This window comes from Ornithorhynchus anatinus, chromosome 2 (assembly GCF_004115215.2).
Source record: "Ornithorhynchus anatinus isolate Pmale09 chromosome 2, mOrnAna1.pri.v4, whole genome shotgun sequence".
NCBI classification, from domain to species: Eukaryota; Metazoa; Chordata; class Mammalia; order Monotremata; family Ornithorhynchidae; genus Ornithorhynchus; species Ornithorhynchus anatinus.
In genome coordinates, this window is record NC_041729.1 from 38,688,328 (window position 1) to 38,712,339 (window position 24,012).

General features: G+C 40.1%; 1 protein-coding gene and 1 non-coding gene across 4 annotated transcripts in view; both read right to left on the reverse strand.

Moving 5' to 3' along the window:
• Positions 1–24,012, reverse strand: part of SDK1 (sidekick cell adhesion molecule 1) — a 739,495-nt gene that overhangs the window by 396,555 nt on the left and 318,928 nt on the right. The gene's annotated exons all lie outside the window — the stretch shown is intronic.
• On the reverse strand, positions 13,266–13,404 carry LOC114809833. The gene has a single exon (XR_003757607.1). It is a non-coding gene; the product is annotated as a small nucleolar RNA SNORA7 (small nucleolar RNA).

The window sequence follows — 24,012 nt, forward strand, 5'->3', positions numbered from 1 at the left end:
AGACTGTGAGTGACCACATAAGGCGCAGGGCTAAATCCAATCTGATTATCTTGTATCTAACCCAGTGTCTAGTACAGTGCTGAATCAAAGTTTACTTCAGCGACAATTGGATTATCATGGCAAAAATTTTCTCGCTCGAGCCACATAAAATAAGCCAGACATTACTTTTATATTTGGTCTATACAGAGCCAAGCAAAATGTCCTGAGTGTTGGCAAATAATTGACTGACATTTTTTTCCTCAGATGTTCTCTGTTCTACTGACTTGGTGCAATACAAACCACTTTACTTAGTAATAAATTGTTATTCTATGCTAATGGCATCTGTTGACCCCAGCCCTGGTGGTTTTCACTAGTGATCTAGAAGTGAAAAAATATTTAAAATATAGGGACCATAAATGGATTCCTAACATTTCTAAATGTAGATCTTGTCAGTTAATTATTGAATTTGGGAGTTCCCATTTCACATTACAGCTTTATTATTTCAATTTAACATCCCTGTTGCACACCTTGTCCTCCTATATACTCTAGTTTTGCATTGCCATATACTATTTATACATCTTTTCTTTCCTTGCCTCATCACTGTTCCACTTCTCCTTGCCATTTACACTGTTAAAAGGGGATAAGGGCTATTATTTTCAAGGATAAGAAGGTGCAGGTCACTGCATCTTATATAAGAACTAACATCAGATGACCTCATAAGTCATTGCCCACGGAAAAAACATGAAATGGGCTGGAATAAACAAAAGGAATATTAAGATTTGGGTCCTGTGAAGAAGAAAATCAATCAGTTGTGCAGAACACTGTGCAGTTAGTAGATATGTTCCTTTCCTACAACGAGCTTTCATACAACTTTATTTTAAAAGCCTATAATTCCACACTACTTGCAGAAATATTAGCAGAGAATTATCTGAATATGAGTTAGTCTTCCATATAATTTTTAAAGTACTAGAAAGTCATCTTCATAATGTTAATAAAAAATTCATTCATTCTATCATATTTATTGAGTTCTTTACTGTGTGCAGAACACTGTAATAAGCCCTCGGGAGAGGGCAATATAACAATAAACAGACACATTCCCTGACCACAGTGAACTTCTAACAACAACAATGAGATTTATTAAGCTGTTACTATGTGCCAAGCACTGTGCTACACGCTGAGATGGATACAAGATAATCAAGCTGGACACTAGTCCCTATCCAACACGGGGCTCACAGTTTAAGTAGGAGGAAGAATGGTATTGAATCCCCATCTGGCTGATGAGGAAAATGAGGCACAGAGAAGTAAGGTGACTTGCCCCAAGTCACACAGCAGGAAAGTGACAGAGCTAGGTCTGGAAAATCCTCTAACTCCCAGGCAAGTGCTCTGTCCAATATGTCATGCTGCTTTAATTGCGAAAGCATTTATAAAGTTTCCATATTGAACTTTTAGGATTTTATCTAAATTAAGGTAATTTCTAACACTAATATATTAGTGTTGTATATATATATATATATATATATATATATATATATATAATAATGTTGGTATTTGTTAAGCGCTTACTATGCGCAGAGCACTGTTCTAAGCACTGGGGTAGACACAGGGGAATCAGGTTGTCCCACGTGAGGCTCACAGTTAATCCCCATTTTACAGATGAGGGAACTGAGGCACAGAGAAGTGAAGTGACTTGCCCACAGTTAGACAGCTGACAAGTGGCAGAGCCTGGATTCAAACCCCTGATCTCTGACTCCAAAGCCCGGGCTCTTTCCACTGAGCCACGCTGCTTCTCATATATATATATATAGTCAAATTCAACAGCCATACCCTCAAAAATGTCTTTTAAAAGAGTGGATTGACTTTCTCCAGTCAACTAAGTCTTTTTACAAATACATCCTTATTCTGCTATGAGCAACCTGGGCCAATTTAAGAACTTTCTTTTGGAATTTGATACCTTTAATGTTTGACCAGTTTTAAATGGATCACAAATATATTTTCCAGAAAGATTTCCCTTTCTTCCTTTCTATGAAGAGTCTGGAGTTGCCTTTTGCACTTCCCAGCTGTTATCAACTTTAGCTTAGATCTTGGGGGGATTGGAGGGTTTGTCACTATTATCACCATCTTTTTTAATCATTGTATATATTGAGCACCTATTGTGTGCAGAGCATTCTTCTAGGTACTTGGAAGCATAGAAGTAAAAGACATTCTTTGTTCTAAATGCAGTGTGTTGCACTCAGTAAATACCGTTTCCTTGCATCCACCCTTTTTCTTCTAGCTACTGTGTTTTGGGGAATTTTTGTCCGCCACTTTGAGTAAATTAAAAACTCCTCAAGTGGAGCAGCATTGCTTGGTGGAAAGATCACGGGCTTGGAAGTCAGAGGACCTGGGTTCTAATGCGGTCTCTGCCACTTGTCTGCTGTGTGACCTTGGGCAAGACACAACTTCTCTGTGACTCAGTTACCTCATCTGTAAAGTGGGGATTAAGACTATGAGCCCCACATGGGACAACCTGATTACCTTGTATCTACTCCAGTGCTTAGAACAGTGCTTGGCACATAGTAAGTGCTTAACAAATACCGTGATTATTATTACTATTACTCAGTGCTATGCACTGTACATAGAACAAGGGCTGTGTCTTTTACTCCTATTCTGATTCCCATTACCTAGTTCAATGCTTTGCACACAACAGGTGCTCAGTACATGCTGCTGTTGATAATGATGGTGACTTTCCCAGCACAAGATCTCAGCCAAAGCTGATCACAGATGTCAACTGCCAAAGGATGCTAGTGGTAAAAAAAAAAAAAGAAAGAAATCGACTAAAACAAGGAATAGATATGCACCTGAATGTTACAGGTGACTGATGAAACAGTATGAGCCGGAAAGTGGTGATTACTCAGAGAGAGCTTACTGGAATAAAAGATTCTTTAGGAGGGTTTTGAAGAAGAGAAGGATGTGGTTTGGCAGGGCTGAATAAGAAGGGAATTCAAAGTAGGGTGAAAGGTGAGCCATAATGCAAAAAAAGGGGAAGGTCACTTCACTTCTCTGGGCCTCAGTTACCTCATCTGTAAAATGGGGACTAAGACCGTGAGCCCCATGTGGGACAGGGTCTGTGTCCAACCTGCTTTCCTTGTATTTACCTCAGTGCTTAGAACACCGCCTAGCATAGAGTAAGCGTTTAACAAATACGATTGTTATTAATAAAGAAGATTAGTTCGGGAAGGGCAAAAAGACTAAATGGAAAGCAGTGACAGAAGATGGTCACTTTGTTAGAGGAAGCAGCTGATGGCAAGGAGGAATGTGTCAGTTATATTGTGTTACTGTGTACTCCCCAAGCACTTGGTACTGTGCTCTGCACACAGAAAGTGCCCCAACACAATTGAATGATTGAATTAATAAATACAATTGATTGGTTGATGGTTAGAGGTTCTTGCTTTCTACAAGAAGAAATAAGGAGTCATTGGGGCGGTTGAGGTGAAAGAAAGACGTGCTCTGAATTCCATTTTATATATGGTAAACGGAGCTGTTGTTGGAATAGATCAGATGGGGGGAAACAGTTTAGGAGAATATGACAATGATTCAGCCAGGAGGTGATGAAGATTTGGATCTGGGTGGTAAGCAGCAAGAGCAAACAGGAAGGGGCAAAGACATGAAATACTATAGAGGAGAAACCCAGAGGATTTAGAATCTCACCCAATGTGGGAGGTAAATTCCACGCTTTGTACACCTGTTGTTTGCAATTTGGATAGATGCCTCTCTTCAAATAAACTTATACCTTAAACTAACCTCTTACAAATTAATTTATCACTTTTACTCACTACCTGCTTAATCTGAATTTTCATGAGTCATATAGTCATTACATTTGAGGTGCGTTTTACCATTTTCTGAAATCATCCCCGAGAAAAGTGGTGATAGAGTAACTAATAGTTACTACACTGCAAAATCCGCACCTCAAAATCAATATTAAAAGAGTGTTTAGTTTTGGATTGACACTGCTATATTAAGTCCCCTATATTAAGCACAGTTGACTTAATATTGTTTTGCATACAAATCGGAAGCTGTGGCATCAACTTCAATGTTTCTTAGCATCATTTGCAAATGAAGATAAGGAGCGATGTTACAAAAAACAAACAAAAAAATTCCATGCCGATGTGGTATGCCAATCCCAGAAGAAGCCAAAACTCAATTTTTTTAAACTTTTGAAATATGCACCCGATTTTTATCCAGATTAGAAATCATAAAACCTGGTAACTATCCCCAAATCATGTAGCTTATAAACATTAAAAAATGGTAAATGTCACATATACCAAATATTAGAAGCATATTAGGAAAGAAAACAAAAATAATAAATAGTAGTTAAGAAATATCAGGCATAACAACTGCTCTCTAAAGAGGAAGCCCATGATGTCTCTATGCTGCAATTCACTTTCAAAGTCACAAAATCCCCTTTTTCAACTCCTTGTATTCCCCTGACTAATGCCATCATTATTTCAATACTAGCTGTTCATAGTGAAACGCGTACAATCTTGTCAGATGAGACTTTCTTTCATCAGCTTGGAGTTATTCATTGCATATTGTTAACACTGACAAGGTTGGGCTTTTTTTCGTTGCTTAGAAACCAGGTCATGCTGATATTACAGACAGCAACCCTTGAATACATGCATTGTGAAGGGATGGGAGGAGCTAGAAGGGGTATTGAAGTGCAAAAACAGGTAAAATAGGCAAGTGAGGAAGATGTACAAAAGATAGAAATTCCACTGTCCAGACTTACTGGCGAAGTTACTATCTGGGAAGGATTAAGAAAATTCAGGATTGAAAGTTTCCAGTCTTTGATTACGATGATTCGGGTTCTAAGTTTTGAATATAAAGCAGTCCTGAACTTCTTTCATTGGGATTGCAGGATCTGTGGGGAGTCAGTGCCTGACACCATAAGGTTTCCCCTTTCTCCCTCTCTGCTGCCATCACCAAGGAGAAGACTTGTCCCACTGAGGCAGGCAGCAGCTGATTAAGAACACAAGAATGGTTACTACTTTCAACCAAATATGGTCCAACTGTGGAGAAGCAGTGTGATCTAGTGGATCAAGTACGAGCCTGGGAGCCAGAGGACCTGGGGACTAATCCCATTTCCGCCATTCACCTGCTGCGTGACCTTGAACCAGCCATTTAAATTCTCTGTGTTTCAGTTACTTCAACTGGAAAAGGGAGTTATAATACTTGTTCTCCTGCCTTCTGACTGGGAGCCCCATGTGGGACAAGGACTGTGCCCCACCTAATTAACTTGTATCTACCCCTGTGATTAGACCACTGCTTGACACAAAGTAAGTGCTTAACAAATACCATTAAAAAATGGTGTGAGTTGCCTTTCGAATATTTCTCCCCAGCACAGGTGTCTTTCTGCTTTTCCTGTTTTTTAATAAATTGTTGTGGTTGTTGTTTTAACTAAATTGGACTTGTAATAACTCTTCCTGTAATACCTCTCCCCCCTTTTTAGATTATAAAGCCTCTGTGGGACAGGGACCCTCTCCATTTCAACGTCTTTATACCTTTCCTCCAAGTGTAGTTCAATTTTTATCTATTAGACAAACTTTCCTTCACTTCGAAACTTTGTCTTTTTTGCACTACAGTGGTTTTGGAATATTTTTTTTTCTAATTGATTGTGATCTCATAAAAACTAGTCAAGTGAGATGGAGGGGAGAAATTTAAGATGAAAACAACAGAAGAATCGAAGTTATTTATCCATATCGATTGCTTGCCTTCTCCAAAACAAGTACATTTTCAGGCAGGTATGATTTCAAAATCTGACCTCTCTCAACAAATAAAGCCACAGAGAAATTCCATGCCATATCATTCATTTCACAGACACATGAAAAGTTTAGTGGAGGTATTGAGCAGTCCAAAAAAAGTAAAACACATCAGGAAATTTAAAGGAGTGACCCCAGACTAGAGCTGAGAGATGGTGAAGTGAATAAAACATATGAGTAAGATGGTTGCTACCTACTGAAGAAATCATATGCCACTTGTAGGGAGGAGGGTAGATATCTTTCCAAAGAAATGTGTTTCAGATACCTGCTAGGCACTGCATGGATTTTCATTTTCTCACCAGCAACCAATGATATTTATTGAGTGCTTAACGTGTGCAGAGCACTGCACTAAGCACATGGAAGGGTACAATACAACAGTACTGGTAGACACATTTCCTGGCCACATGGAACTTATAATAATAATAATATTGGTATTTGTTAAGCGCTTACTATGTGCCGAGCACTGTTCTAAGCGCTGGACTTGCAGTCTAGAGTGAGAAACGGACATTCCTATAAAAAGCTATACCAAAATGAACCAAGCAAATCAATGTGTAGTCAAATAGGAAATCACAAACCAATCAAAATGGATGCAACCTAGAGTAATGTCATGTTCTTATAGATTTTGATGTCTTGTTGGAAGCAATTTATAAAAACTTTTGTTTTAGGAGCTAGAAGGCACCTTTGAGGTTTTCCGTAAATAAAATATTTTGAGTTTCAGTGTAATATTGTTCTCTGCCCCAAACACACAACACAATCTTTTTTTCTTTTGCTCCTGCTTTTATAGGCAATCAAAAGTCATAAAGCCTCCTATGTTTCATGTATTTTTAGATTTAATTATATTAAAATCCAAAGGTCAGATTATATTTCAATGTCTGAATATCCATCTGCAGAACAGCAATTATGCATCTCACTGTAATTTTCAGAAACACATTCAAATGAAAGGTTATTTGAAGGAAAAGAACATTTTTAAGTTCTAAAAACACACTTAAAAAATATAATTTTGTTTTATGCCCCTTCCACACAGATGAAGTCTTGTGGGACGCAGGTTAACAGAGTCAATTTTGGCCTGCCAGCCACGGTACTTATTGAAAACTCTCTCATAAAACTCAGTCAAATAATGCCACATAAGAAAAATTAAGTTTGCTGTATATGCCCAATACTCTAAGCAGAAACCAATATTACATTCAACCAGTTAACCCCTGAACAACAAACGGGTCTAAACAATGAAAATGGAAAGACTCTCCCTTAAAATTCACAAACTAGAAAGAACAATAAAATTATGTCTGATGTGCCACTTGATTTTTCTCCTCATGGTATTCTTAATGCAAATCTCATTTAAAAATTTCTTTATTCTCTTTTCTGCCATTCATTACAGAAGACCCTCACACTTAGGACACAATGGTTTCTGAAAACTCCGTCTTAAATTGAAATGCAAGTTCATTCATTCAATAGTATTTATTGAGCACTTACTATGTGCAGAGCACTGTACTAAGCGCTTGGAATGTACAAATCGGCAACAATCGGCAAGTTGGAACCAATTTTCTCATTGTAAATATGGGATTGGTTCCTGAAACAAGTTGGCTACCCTATCTGGGCCAAGTCAGACTAACTAGTATACTCAATTATCAAAATATATGATATACATCAAGTAGAGATGATTAATGCAGCTACAATAATATATTTCTACTACATCAGAGAGGTTCCACACCAGGGTAGCATTGGAAATAAAATGGATACGGTTGACTCACCCTGGTAACTCTGTCTGGGGATCATGTAACCCATCTCCTCTTACTTCCCAGCCCCTCTCATGTCACTCCTCTTTTTAAACTTGCTCCCCATTCCTCCCCACCACAACCTTTTAAATTGCTTCCCCATTTTTGGCTTCCTCCACCTCACTCCGGAAGCCCAGTATCGAAAAGTCGGAGCCCAAGTGCTGATTCATGATGTAACATTAGAAAATGATTTAAGGGCCATTTGTCTTAGCTTGAAATGTTTTAGTCAACGACTGCCTGGACATTATTGAAATTAGTGAGAATTACAAATATTACCTAGTTTGGTTCCCCAAAACCACAAAAACCTACAGAATTTATGTTTTTCCAGGTTCCGGTAGTAAGACAAACCTGTGAAGTGAGCTCAAACATGCTCAAACATAGCTAAAACATGCCAATTCCGTTTAAGGACAGCTCCATTTGGCCTTTATCTCAGGCCACTTTCAAATCCCAAAGTTCTGCAAATTTTTTTTTTTTTATTCCAGAGCAACTAATTCTGCTCTATCCTGCAACCAGCAAAATGCAAATTAATGTCTTTGGAACAATGGCACCTTAAGAAAGGAAATCTTCGAGGAAGACCCTTTAATCATGGTTTTTAATGAAGACTCTCTGACAACGATTCTATGAAAAGAATCAGAACTGGATAGTAGATGCATTACCATAAGGCAATAAAAGTGCTGGAATTTAAACTAGAAAACATCCATTTCTTTCTCAGCCAAGCTATCTCGTTTTATAGTGCCTCGTGCAGCATCTTGGGGTAAACGACTGTGCGTGAGCCATGAATGATTTAATGGTGGACTTCACGTCACGGTTTAATAGAGAAGTAAGGGTGAACATAATTTTAGTTTTATCACTCCTCATTCAACACCATGAGAAAAATTATCAGATCCTTTGCAGATCAAGACACTCATGAAAACTACTGGCTTATACTTTAGGGTTTCTTTTTTAATGATTTACTTAATGTGCTGCACAGTCTGTGGGGCCAATGTGAAAGATCAAACATAAAAATGACAAGAAGGCAGCGCACCACATACGATCGCCTGTAACAAAAGCCTATCACTCTATCACCTGTGACAGCAATATAGGAAAGTGAAGCCTCATGCTTTTGGTCTGCCTGATGAAAGAGGAAGAGGAATTGTATTTGCTTTCAGAAAGAAAAAGAAAAAAAATCTGAAATCCAAATTGGTAAGTGCAATAAGATGGAAAGAAGGACCTCCTTGGCACTCAGCTCTTCTTTTCCACTGCCAACATCATGGCCTCGACTTGTGGCTTTATGAGTAATTAGGATTATTGGCACATACTTGGAGATTCACTCAGATTGAGGCACACGTTGCTGGGTGTGGCAAAGGTGCCAGAAATTAGAATAATATTGTGATTTGCACTACTCACACAACCACGCTTAAAGAAGCAGCATGGCTTAGTGGAAAGAGCACGGTCTTGGGAGTCAAAGGTCATGGGTTCTAACCTCAGCTTCGCCCCTTATCAGCTGTGTGACTTTGGGCAAATCACTTAACTTCTCTGTACCTCAGTTACCTCATGTGTAAAATGGGGATTAAGACTGTGAGTCCCATATGGGACAACCAGACAACCTCGTATCTACCACAGTGCTTGGCACATAGCAAGCGCTTAACAAATAGCATCATTATTATTATTATTATTAACCTCTTCTCAGCCACACTCTCATGCATGGATAGGATCTCACAATTAGCACCTTCTTTAAAAATGAAGGATATCTATATATATTTGCTCCACATATGCCTTGAGATACTACAGACCTGAATTTACACTCTCTACGGAAACACCGAGTTCTGCTGTATATCAAAGAAGGTACAAAATGGAAAATTGCAACTATTTAAAAATGAAAGCGTGCATTATGTTTCTGCCAAAGAATCAATTGAAACTTTTCTACACTTAATGACAACTGCCAATACTAGCTGTCATAAAAGTTAGAGGATTTAACGTTTTTCTCCACTGTCTTTCACAATGTAATTAACACCTCTCTCATAGATCTTGCTGTCCAACTAGTCTCTTTTCCGTTCGGGTTTAGCACTTCCTTTCTACAGATGTCTGAAAAATATTTTAAAATTCCCTGGCTTCTCCCAGTGCAAAATTTATAGCATGATTAAGGAGCAGAAATAACCATGAGCTTGGGAGAGGCACAATAATACACCTTAGTCAATTTTTTTCTGTGACCAAGAAGTCATTTTTGGACTCTAAATTTCTTATTTTCATCTGTTGTCCACACCACACATTTTTCATCAAGAAGTGTGAAAGATGGACAAACAACAGTAAATGATCATGTTAAATTTCATCTTCCTTTGGCAGTGATGTAAAATTCTGTATTTCCCCTAGTTCAGGCTTGGTCTAAATTAACCTGCCATATGAATAATGTTGGCATTTGTTAAGCGCTTACTATGTGCAGAGCACTGTTCTAAGCGCTGGGGTAGATACAGGGTAATCCGATTGTCCCACTTGAGGCTCACAGTTTATCCCATTTTACAGATGAGGTAACTGAGGCACAGAGAAGTGAAGTGACTTGCCCACAGTCAAACAGTTGACAAGTGGCAGAGCCAGGAGTCGAACCCATGACCCCTGACTCCGAGCCCAGGCTCTTTCCACTTGAGCCACGCTGCTTCCCATATTATGACCGCCTTCTTACGCTCATTTCAGATAACTGTCCCGCATGACCTTCTTTAATGTACTTTTATATTAGACCCCCTGATTAAGCACTGAGATATGGAATAATGAAATTATATCCTATAAGATATTATCATTGCTGGCTTGATTTTCTTTGTGCATTAATTTTGTTTTTGTCACATTTCTCTAATACTAATTTTCATCACAGTGTCACAATGTGCGAGCTACAGATGCTTTCCGTAACATGGAAAAATATACAGGAAGAAAATCGGAGAAAATTTGAGAAGAGAAAATGATTAATCTGATTTTCCTTTACACCAGGGTTTGAATGATAATGAAAACAAAAGTTCACCCTACCTGATGTGCAGGTTAGGCATGTTAGTTAAAGCATTTTTTTAAATCATAAAATGCTTGGCTCACTGAGTCAATGAAGAGATTTAATAGGAACTCACTCTGGGATCAAAGGAGGCTCCATTTTGTAATTTTGTAGTATGGTAAATTATACCTACGAAGTAATGAAACATGTTTTAAGCAGCTTCCCAAAGCCAGCTGTTCTTAATATCACTCCCAGAATAAAATAATAATCTACATTCCTCCTCTCTCCTTAAACTCCATGTTGATCCATGACTAATCCCATCATCATCATCATCATCAATGGTACTTACTGAGTACTTGACTGTGTGCAGAGTACTGTCGATTAGACTGTAAGCCCATCAAAGGGCAGGGACTGTCTCTATCTGTTACCGATTTGTACATTCCAAGCGCTTACTACGGTGCTCTGCACATAGAGAAGCAGCGTGGCTAGAGAAGCAGCGTGGCTCAGTGGAAAGAGCACGGGCTTGGGAGTCAGAGGTCATGAGTTCGAATCCCAGCTCTGCCACTTGTCAGCTGTGTGACTGTGGGCAAGTCACTTCACTTCTCTGTGCCCCAGTTACCTCATCTGGAAAATGGGGATTAACTGTGAGCCTCACGTGGGACAACCTGATTACCCTGATTCTACCCCAGCGCTTAGAACAGTGCTCGGCACATAGTAAGCACTTAACAAATACCAACATTATTAGTAGTAAGCGCTCAATAAATACTATTGAATGAATACTGAATTCTTGGGAGAGTACACTACAACTCAGTGAGCAAACACGCTACCCATAACAAGGTTACGATCTAGAGGGCAAGGCAGACATGGATACAAATAATCCATAATATATTATTATTATGGTATTTGTTAAGCGCTTACTACGTGCCAGGCACTGTTTTAAGCACTGGGGTGGATACAAGGTAATCGGGTTGAACACAGTCCCTGTCCCACATAGGGCTCACAGTCTTAATCCCCATTTTACCAATTAGGGAACTGAGGCACAGAGAAGTTAAGTGACTTGTCTAAAGTAACACAACGGACAAGTGGTGGAGCTGCATTAGAGCCCATGATCCTCTGACTCTCAGGCTGTGTGACTTTGGGCAAGTCACTTAACTTCTTGGTGCCTCAGTTACCTCAACTGTAAAATGAGGATTAAGACTGTGAGCCCCTCGTGGGACAACCTGATTCCCCTGTGTCTACCCCAGCGCTTAGAACAGTGCTCGGCACATAGTAAGCGCTTAACAAATACCAACATTATTATTACTCTATCAACTAAGCTATGCTACTTCTCTAGCATCCTCTTCTCTACTTTTTCTAGCTTCTTCTCTAGGGAAGAAGTCATTGGAAAGTGAAGAGTTGAAGATGGCAAGCATGGAGGGAAGAAGGGAGGGAGCAAGTATTTTAATAAGGTATGAAGGGATGCGGTCGGAAGCGCAGGTGGAGGGGGTATATTTTGAGATGGGGTGAAAGATGTCTTTTCGAGATGCTGCAAGCAATACTGAACAAATCAAAGAGGATGGAGGAGGAGGTGGGGACTGTAAAGGAACAGGGGAGATTTTAGGGAGATCATGACTGACAGTTTCAATTTTATTAATGAAGAATATGACCGGGTCATTCGGGGGAAAAGATGGCATGGGGGACAGGAAGTTTGAGGAGGGAGTTAAATATCTGGAATAGCTGGTGGGAGCAATAGGTTGGGAGTGAATTCCCAGAATCTTAGCACACCCATCAGAAATATAAAACAGGTTTCAAATGTGAAATCCTGCTAGATCTTACCTGATTTAATACATAAATTAGATTTACATCATTTATTTTCCTGGATTAAAAACCACTAGGGCTAAACCTAACAGCCCTGGCCTAAGGTCATTTCTCATAAATACAGAGGTTTCATGGATCAGGTGGTTTTATTTTTACAATACACTTCCAAATTTATCACACACTGCTGCTATTGGAAAAACTTAATTCACAGCATGTCCCTCATGTCACGGGGGAGTCTCCTAACCTAAAGAGCAGATAATTGTCTGGAACCAAGTTCAGTAGCCACTCTCTGATGCCAGCAGATTGTTCTTGAGAGACCATAATTACCAAAATCAGCATTCGTAAATTACTTCAAAGGGAAATAAAGGGGTGTGTGTGTGTGTGTGTGTGTGTGTGTGTGTGCACATTTTCCAAGCCTCACCACAAAAGCTTCCTTCTGTCCCCATATCATGCTTTAAAGATACCTTATGCTTTAGTACTGTAAAGGAAAACACACACACAGATGAGGTTCGGTCCCCCACTTGACTCCATGCAAAGTTGCAGCAAGTCTCTGGTTCCTCTCCCATACTAATATATGAGGTGCCACTTCTTAATCTTGGATGTAGCCAGATAGTCTTGTTTTTATTCAGTGGTGGGGTGATATGGACGGCAGTGGACATTTGGCATACTCACTGAAGAAAAATGGACCATCGTTATTTAGTTTACCAAAACTGCTAGGTCCTATGACTTTCCCCATGTTTTAGCACCACTTGTCTTAGGCCGTCGAGTCGTTTCCGACCCATAGCGATGCCAAGGATACATCTCTCCCAGAATGTCTCACGTCCATCCGCAGTCATTCTGGTAGCATATCCATAGAGTTTTCTTGGTAAAAATACAGAAGTGGTTTACCACTGCCTCCTTCCACACAGTAAATTTGAGTCTCTGCCCTCCACTCTCTCCCACACCACTGCTGCCCAGCACAGGTGAGTTTTGACTTGTAGCAGATTGCCTTCCACTCTCTAGCCACTGCCCAGGCTAGGAATAGAATGAATATGCCTCTGGCTTGACTCTCCCTTCCATAGTCGAGACCAGTAGAGTACTGGAAACTCTCCAGATGCGACCCTGAGAGGTGTTTAGCGTCACTACCAACTCCAAAATTGAAATCTCCCCAGATAATCAAATTTCTGGACACTGATATTTTTGCAGATTTATTTGTAGAAGCTCTTGTTCTTCATCACTGTGATTAACGACATATGCACTGATGAGGGTGGCAGAGCATTTTGGTTTCAGAGGGAAATGTGAGCCCACTGTTGGGCAGGGATTGTCTCTGTTGCTGAATTGTACATTCCAATTGCTTAGTACAGTGCTCTGCACATAGTAAGCGCTCAATAAATACGATTGAATGCATAAAGGGTCATCAGTTGGACAATTTTGTCCTTGAGTAGATGTGGAATGTCAGAGTTCAGTCCTTCCCTGATTGGGAGGTCAACACCTGGAAAATGCGGGCCTGGGCGTCAGAAGACCTGGGCTCTAACCCTGGCTCTGCCACTTGTCGGCTGTGTGATCTTGATCAAGTCATTCATTCGGTCGTATTTAATGAGCGCTTACTGTGTGCAAAGCACTGTATTAAGTGCTTAACTTCTTTGTGCCTCAGTTTCCTCATCTGTAAAACGGGGATTAAATCCAACTCCTTCCTATCTAGATTTGGAGGCCCATATGAGACAGGAACAGTGTCTACCCTGATTATCTTGTAGCCACCTCCAGTGGTTAGTACAGTGTTTGTCACATAGTGAGTGCTTAACAAATACCATAATTAATCGTAATTGCTAAGGCATCCCTTCAAACTCTCAAACTCTAAATGAGAGAGGTTTAACCAACACCTCTCTCTGTGAGAAATGTCCTTCAGAAATTCCTGTTTCTCAGAGCAAGCTGTATCACCTCAACAGTACTTACTGAGCGGTTATTCTCCGACGACCACTGCATTAAACACTTGGGAGAGTATAATAGAGTAAGCCGACATTATCCCCACACTCAAGGAACTTACAATCCATCTGGAGAGATAGACATTAAAACACATTTAGGGGAGGCAACTGAGTATAAAGATAAATATAACAATTTTGGGGGTGGGATGAGTAGTTACATACTTAGGGGGTAAAGACACTGAGCTCCTTGTGGGTAGGGGATGTGTCTACCAACTCTGTTGCATTGTACTCTCTAAAGTGCTTAGTGGAATGGTCTGCCCGCATTAAGTGCTCAATAAATAAGTGCTCAATCATCAACCTAGCAGTTTGGGTACACTAAATCGCGACGATCTATTTTTCTGCAGTGAGTATGCCAAATATCCACTGCCATTTGATTGACTGGCATGGACTCAAGTGTACAGATGACACAGCAATGAGGAAATAGGCTGAGGAGGTGAGAGATTAGTCAGGGAAGCCTTCCTGAAGGAAATGTGATTTTAGTAGGGCTTTGAAGATGGGAAGAGATGTAATCCAAAGATGGTTCTTTCTAGGTAAAAGCTGCTCTCATCAACACATAGTTCTTTGAGTTTTGGGACCCATTAGTTATTTCCCTTGGTGTTAGATAATTGTTTATAGGCTATTGCTTTGCAAGCGTAAAGATCACCAGTCAAAGTCCTCTGGGTAAATTTAGGTTGGGTAGGTTGGGCCATTTTTTGGACACCTTATTTCAGTTCTTTCCTCTTTTTAGGTAAACTGAGTATAAGTAAGTATGGCTTCTCAGATCCTCGGAGGATACTAAATAACTGGTATCAAAATACTGGACTCTGCTGGTAAAGAATGATTATTAGAGAACCCATCCGTCAGGAGGACAGTAGTTGAATATTTTCCAGAAATAGTTACAGATCAAACAGAGCCATTCACTCACTCTTTCTCAGTCTCTCTGACACATACAGAACACATTGCAAAATCAGGAGGGATGCAATCTGAGGCCCAAGAACAGACTACATCATGGCACCCTCTTCAGCAACAGATGGTCACTGTGCCTTTATCTTCTTTGTGTGGTGTTAGAACCATATCTGAGAACCCAGGGGGTATTTAATTGTGAAGAAAAAATTTGAGGTTGGGTAAGGATAGAATTGCAAAAAGCAAAGAAAAACCATGTCACTGATAGCCCAGTTTTACCATTCTCTAGCTAGGAATGTGACGGATTAGCAACCTTTAAGCCTATAAATGTCCCCTTCCAAGTCTCAATAGAGGAGCAAACTTTGTACTTTAATGCCCTCCCAAATGCCTGGCCCCAGACAGCCAAATCAGATTTTACACCAAATCCCTCTTCATGACAAGTTGAAAAAAATCCTTCCCACAAATCCCAAATTCCTGTTCAGAAGGGGAATTAACTAGTCCATTTTTAACCACATCCACCAGAAATACTTCATGACACTGGGAAATGCATTTAATTTGACATCAGATGGTCTGATCGACAGGCCAAATGATTTCTCTGAATTTGCTTAAATTAATAAAAATTTTTAAATTAAATTTCTATTTAATTTGGAGTTTCAGTGAGTATCAAAAAGGCAAGTTTCTTTTTCTCCTTCCCTTTCCTGGGAAAATCTTAAGAGGTGTGAACAGGGTTCTTCCAGACATCATCAGAAAAATACTAGTTGCTAAGGTAACCAACATGGAAGTGAAAACCCTCTCACACCTGGAAGGCATTAAAGAGCAAGATCACAACCTGGCTCAAGAGAGACCTCTCCCCTACCCCGACCTTGATCAGGGCCATTTGAGGAATTCTGAGAGGAGACTGGCTTTCAGCCAAGAGGGCAAAAAAGCTCCACTTCCATAGTTCTCTGGCAACACTTGGAATCGATCAAATGATGGTATTTACTAGGTGCACAACCCTGTACTTCTGAGGGGGCTTCTGAGGGTACAATACAACTGAGTTGATAGACACGATTCCTGCCCAGAAGGTGCTTATATTCTAGAAGGGGAGATAAACATTAAAATAAATTATAGCCATGAGAAATGGCAGGATATAAGGATGTGTAGTTAAGTGCTGAGAAAATGGCTATCCGTCATGTCCATCAGATTTCCCTCTTGGATGATGGATTTATTCAGGAGCTGAAAGTACTATTGTGCAAACTTCATCTTTAGCATTCTCTTTTATGATCTGTCCCATTTGTGTCATTAAATTCTGATTCTGATCTGAATTAGGGAGTGTGGAACAGGCATGGTTGCTGGGGCCTAAGAGCACTATCCACTATCCTGGTGGGAGTTCTCAATTCCATATCTGTCTTGGATGGTCAGTAATTTATGTCTAGTTGAATCGATTTCAGCAAAGAAGCCCCAAATTTGATCCATAAAGGGAAATGTTCCCCAGGATTCTACTAAGGGAAACGAGGAGATGACATCAACGGCTAGATTTTTGACACTCAAAGGCCGGTATTGCAATTAGATAACAGTATTGCACACATCAGGACCCAACAAATACACAGAACACCAGAACCCAGAAAGAAGTCTGCATCTTGGGTTACTTAAAAACACATTCTACAAGCAGAGAATCTTAATAAAGTCCCCTGTCTTGACACAAGACGTGCTCTACCACAGATCATGCCTAGATGAGAACTGGATGGCCTAGTAGAAAGAGCATGGACCTGGGAGTCAGAGGACCTGGGTCCTAATCCAGGTTCTGCCATTTGTCTGCTGTGTGACCTTGGACAAGTCACTTCACTTTTCGGTGCCTCAGTTATGTCATTTGTAAAATGGGGATTAAGACTGTGAGCCAATCTGATAGGTCGTACAGTGCCTGAAACATAGTTAGCACTTAAACACCATTAATAAAAGACAAAACTCGATGGACTCACTGAACCTCTCTGGAATTCTGAGACCATTTATACCCTAGTTTAATATTAAATCTATAAAAGGAAAATATAGGACTTTGTAACCTGATTTCATGCTCTTTTCAATCAAGAATACAGTACTCTGCTCAATTTACGCTAAGGAACAGATCCCTGTATTTATATATTTACAAATAGTAGGTTCAGGAGAAAAACGTTAGCACGAGTGTTGATGAGAGGGTGAGTTGCAGGACAAATAGATGAAGTGAAAACTACTGTAATCAGCTGCATAAATGCTAACAGAATTTGAATTGACTGCAACCTGGAAAGAGGAGATAAATCAGGGAATACTTCCTGGAGGATGTAGATTTTCAAGGATGTAGAAATTTGAAGATGGGGAGGACTTCAGCTGAGAGGATTTGAAGTGGAAGGAGGCTCTGGGGGTAGAAAGGGCACAAAGATAAGAATGGAGGCAGGAAAGTTGAAAGGCAGGCATAGTAAGAAAGTGAGCTTCGGAAAAATGAGGAGTGCAACAGATTTGGATAGTTGTTCATACTCAGAACTACTTGAATATTTTCTTGGTTAAATTTTATATTTTTATGTCATTCCAGTTCCATTATACATCTTTAGCCCATAATCAAATTGTTTACAGCTTTACTACGCACTTGGGAGAGGACAATATAACAATGAATAGACACATTCCCTGCCCACAACAAGTTTACAGTCTAGAGAAGGAAACAGACATTAATAATGAATAAATTACAGATATGCACTCAGAGATCATGACTGCATCAGAACTAGAGAGCCTAGCAAAAAGAGCACAGCTCTGGCACTTATCTGCTTTGTGACCTTGGGAAAGTCACTTAACTTCCCTGTGTCTCAGTTACCTCTTCTGTAAAATGGGGATTAAGACTGTGAGCCCCATGAGGGACATGGACTGTGTCCAACCTGGTTAGCTTGTATCGACCTCAGTGCTGAGTAAAGTGCCTAGCACGTAGTTAGTGCTTAACAAATACTTTTTTAAAAAAAGGAAAAGAACTCATTCAATTTGTCAGGGGCAATACACTTGAAATATGCAAAAGTTTGAAAAATTGAATTTAATCACAATTTATGAAAATTAACAGATGCATGCAGACTGAGAGACATATCCCTACTCTGACCTACATTCAGAGATCAAAGTGGGAGACACTAAGGTACTTGGAGGAATTCACTCAAAAAGTTAAAGATGGCAACTCGGTCTTGGTTATAGTGAGAAAAAAAATCCTTGTATGAAAACAAGGACTACTGGGGAACTGCTTTTGCTGCAGCTTTGTGTGAGAAGACCAGCTAATACTCCCCTGGTCCAAGATAGCAGGTAAGAAAGCCTCCTGTTTTTATAGATCTGACAAGGAATTTCCACCAACTTGTAATGTTCAACAACCTTGACTCCGCAAATTCTCCTAAGGTCTACGGTTAATCTCCTACTCTAGTTCCAAGCTATTTCTTCTGTGATCTGTCCTCAGTGGAGACAAAGAACTCCTGATCATCATTCTGTGGATAACAACTCAATCAGTTGGAATCCCTACTTCAAAAAAGACGCCCAATGAAAAAAAGAAAATCTATACATGCCTGTGATTCTGGAAAAAAAAATTATATACTGAAATACATATGATGTTAGAAAAGCATAAGATTTACATGTATTTACCAAAATCCCTCCAAAGTGCCCCCTTTCTACACAGTCGATCAAAGAAAACTACAATGGACAAGTGTGAATAAAGCTAAAAGTTAAACATTTAGTATTAAACGTAATAGTCAAGAAGACAGTGCTCTTTACCCATAACAAGCTATTCAACCCTTCAAAGACTCAGAAGTTTTAGATAAAGTGATTTAGAAGCTAATCAAGAGTAATTTTTTTCTGTTTTTTACCATGTGTCAAACTCTATTCTAACTGCTGAATCCACTGGTTCAGTAAGCAGAATAAATGTTTCATATCTTAAAAATAATTTGACTTCAAACCTTAGGTATTTATGTTCTTAGTACCAAGTTTTACTAAAGATAATAAAATCCTCTTCATTAAAATCGGCTAATTCTTTCGACAGATAAACCACATTCTCTTTCAAACTTCATTATCTCAATACAGGCTTTCTTCAGGCTTTGAATAGGTCACAGGTTAGCTTAATATGTTCTTTACAATCTATGACATTACAAGCTCTTTTGTTGAATAAGTGTTATTTTCTTTTTTAGTCCCTCTTTGTTGGGATTATTTTCTGTTTAATACATCATAACACTACTGTATACAAAGTGTTAATTTGTTGTTTACCCTGCTCACCTAATGAAATTCTAAAGCAAAAGAAAGCCTACTGCTTGGCTGGGAGGATAGTAATGACATTTTATATTCAAATAACACCTTTCTTTCAAGGTGCCCCAAGCACTCATTTAGAATTCTCATTTATCATTTTGATTCCCATTTCACAAAAGGAGAAACCAAAGGTAAAGCCACTCACCTTGCAAGTATGGTACAAGCCAGAAGCCATGTTAAGAATAAAGCCCAGGTTTCCAACTCTTGGAAAGCAGCGTGGCCTAGTGGAAAGAGCATGGGATTGGGAGCCAGAGGACTTAGGTTCTAATTCCAGCTCCACCACCTGCCTGCTGTGTGGGCAAGTCACTTAATGTCTGGGGGACTCAGTTTCCTCACTCAAAAAACGGGATTCAATACCTGCTCCCCTCTACTATTTAGACTGCGAGCCCCATGTGGGACAGGAACTGTGTCCAACCTGATCGACCTGTGTCTATCTTACCACTTAGAGTATTGCTTAGAACATAGTAAGTACTTACCCAATACCACTAAAATAATAATGTTGGTATTTGCTAAGCGCTATGTGCAGAGCACTGTGTGCTGGGGTAGATACAGGGTAATCAGGTTGTCCCACGTGAGGCTCACAGTTAATCCCCATTTTCCAGATGAGGTAACTGAGGCACAGAGAGGTGAAGTGACTTGCCCACAGTCACACAGCGGACAAGTGGCAGAGCTGGGATTCGAACCCATGGCCTCTGATTCCCAAGCCCAGGCTCTTTCCACTGCGCCACGCTGCTTCTCTAAAAAAGAACCAAAAAAACCCCAGTTATTTTAAACTAGGTTGCCTCCGTAAAGTCTGGAATTATTTCTGATCAAGAAGAAAGCTATGGCTGGAGTAGAGATAGAGAGTGAAGTAGAAAAATTCTGAATGAACTTTGAAATCTCTGAAATACAGACCTACAATACAACCATTCTGGGGATACAACTTTTCCCTATTCATACATTCGTCTCATGGGTGGAGTGTTGGAGATAAAGTACATTCATCCCTACCCCCTTCTCCTCTGGGCTGAATTAAGCAAAAAACAAGGAATGGATCTTGAAGTAAACTCTGCCCAGATTGTGTCACATTTTCCAGTTGTTGAAGAGGTCTCTAACAACCAAAGAAGTTGTTAAACAGGCAAGGCAACTTAATTTAGAAATACATGATGCAGCTGTCCATGAGTAAATTGAATTTCATTCAGAGGCACCAATTTAGCAAGGAGCTCAGTGATGTCCAACCATCCACCAATGCACCAGTGGAAGATGCCAAAACAGATGGAGAAGAAATTATGGTTTCTCCACCACCAGGAAAAATCTTGGGATTAAAAACTGTTGCATCTATTGTCAGTCAATCAGTGGTATTCACTGAGTGCTTCCTGTGTGCAGAGCACTATATTAAACACTTGAGAGAGTTCAATGCAACAGAGGTGATAGAGCAGGTAATTGAAGAAGATGACCCTGATGGAGAGAAGAGTTCAAAGACATACAAAGGTGTTTAGAAGCAATTTACGGCTACAAACGAGATGATTTATGCAGGGAAAAGGCTCCAGTTCAACATGAATTGGATGAATTCTTCACTAACTTCTCATGTTCCCTCCTAAACCCTCAACTCTTCTTTATTTTTCCATCTTCGGCAATTCCACTACCAATCTCCCTGACCCTGTGGGCGGAAATCTACAAAAATAATAATAATGGTGTTTATGTGCTTACTACGTGCCAAGCACTGTACTAAGCGCTGGTGTGGATACAAGCAAATCGGGCTGGACGCAGTCCCTGTTCCACATGGGGCTCACAGTCTCAATCCCCATTTTACAGATTGAGACCCAAAGTAGTGAAGTGATTTGCCCAAGGTCACATAGCAGACAAGTGGCGGAGCTGGGATTAGAACACCTGACCACCCAGGCTGCTGCTCTATCCACTGTGCTATGCTGCTTCATTCCAATTATATCCTTACATCTGCTGCTATCTGGATTTTAATGTCGGTCTCATGATCGTGCTCCTTGAAGGCAGGGATCACGTCTACTAACCCTACTGTATTCTCCTAATCACTTGGTACACAGCAAGTGCTCAATGAACGCCACTAATTGATTGCCACATTCACTCGATTACCATCTGATTCTTGTTCTCCCTCCAACTCAAACTATTTACAAGTAACTTTGAATTTGCTTCCCCCCAGATTTAAGCATCTTGTGGACAGTTTTGTTTCTGTTGAACTTTCTCCCGTGTTCTGTACTCTATAGGCACTCAAATGCTATCCCTTTTAATACCTCTACTAAAATTTAAAAATCACCACCAGTCAGCAGAATAAGCTTCTACTTCTGCAGCCTCCTGCAGAAACTCAGAATCATATTACAGTGATTCAATTTTTAATAAAGATTAAACAGTAGTTGACTGACATTTATTACAGGATATATCATGTAGAAGAATTTGATATTACTTTCCCAGAGGTTCTAGCATGGATCAAATCTTATACCATAAAAGTCTATGAGAAAGCATATCACATGATGCAACTATTCATGATAGTAGCAAATTTTAAAGGAACATAACCCTATTGTATCATAGGGCATGACTGCAGCGGGCTGTAGCCGTCGAGTACCATGCTTATAACAACTCACAAAGAATGTGGACTCTGGTTTATGCTAATCAAACATATTGTGTGAATTATTTGGATCTTGGTTATTATTCAGAGAGACTGCCATTCACAGGGAAAAGTCTAATATAAGCTGTTATAAGAGGTGGATAAAGCATGAGCCTGGGAGCCCAGGAACCTGGGTTCTAATCCCGGCTCCACCACTCACCTGCTGTGTGACCTTAGGCAAGTTACAACTTCTCTGTGCCTCAGTTTTCTCAACTTACAAAATAGGGATTCAAAACCTGTTCTCCCTCCTTCTTAGACTGTGTGTCCCATTTGGGCCTGGGACTGTATCCAGTTTAATTAACCTGTATCTCCCCCAGAACTTAGAACAGTGCTTGACACATATTAAGTGCTTAACAAATACCATAAAAAGGTAATTTAAAACACTCCCATGCAAGATGTATAGAGATTATATTAAGATAGAACAGAGGACATAGAGTCTTGCTCTAAGCAATTTCCTTCCTATTTTAATGTAAACTAAAAATTGCTGTGAAATTCCTCTCTTTAAAAGATTTTAACACATTCCCCCTCTCTCCAACTATGAAAATGTTCACCAGCCACAGTCAGAAGGCTGCAAATGAAAAGTGGTTATTATTGCCTCAAAGAACTGGTAGAGTGGCAAACTCTACTCAGTGATTATGTGCATGTGTATTTATGGGCTTATAAATACAGGCCCACCCAAATTTCTCAAAATAGAATACATAATCCTCAGGAGCACCTTTTAAATACAAAAACAACCCGAGGGCCATGATTTGTTTTTTTTCCCATGCGGGCGAAAACATACCCATATGGTCACAGAAGTTCAGCCGGCTAATATTCCTCACCATTTCTCATTTGCCTCTGTATCGTCCACACTGACGACTACTGCTTCTCTGTTCCACATGAAACAATTACTGGGAGACCTTTCCCCATGGGGATTTCAATCTTTCTCTTCCCAGATCCATACACTTTTTTATTCAGTACATCTGAAAACTGCATGATAATGGTGTTTATATTCCTGTGGTTTCTATCATCATCTTGAAGGTGAGATGACAGGTTGACTAAAAGATAGAAAATTTATCTACTTAAAACCCTTGGCCAAATGCATGCTGAGGTGAATCTCAATCACCAAGTAAATTAAAATACATAATGTACTCAGCAGCCCAAAGGCAGCCCCACTAAACATGCTGGAATATGCAAAAGAAAAAGTAATTCTGGAACAGTAGATGCAAGGTAGCTTGTTTTCATTTCATTGCCCATCATTCCGCTTCAGAATACGAATTCAGAGGCACTGATCTTGCACAGAAAGTCCACCCGAGGATCCTACCAACCATTCAGTGCATTTCTATATTGTAGCCTAGTAGAAAGAACACAAGCATCAGGAGACCTGGGCTCTAATGCTAGCCCTGCTCCTTGCCTGTTGTGTGACCGCAGACAAATTGCTTGAGGTCTCTGTGCCTCAGTTTCCTCATCTGAAACATGGGAGTTAAATACTTGCTCTCCCACCCCCTGAAATTGAGAGTCTCATGTGGGACAGAGACTGTGACTGAGTGATTATCTTACATCGACCCCAGCCCTCAGCATAGTAATCAGAGACAAGTGCTTCACACCCCATATCACTCCCATCAATCCCCCATATCCTGCTCAAATCCAGGGCTGCCTGCAATAACAACAGTGAAACTTAATCATCGTTATTATTATGTTACTTGTTTTGCACTGTGTGCCAAACACTGTTCTAAGCGCTGGGAGAGACACAAATTAATGAGGTCAGACACAATACCTGTCCCATGTGGGGCTCACAGCCTAAGTAGGAGGGAATGGGTCTGAATCCCCATTATACAGATGAGGTAACCGATGTCAAGGTCTCCAGCTACATGGTGATCATCATCTCTCCCTGCCAAGTTCCAGCAACACAGTCCTGTTTCTCTTCTCCGACTACCGCTAGAGTTCCAAACTCGGCCTTCCTCGCCTGAGTCCCTCTGGCTGTCCCCGAAGGCCCATCCCAGAAGAATTCCCA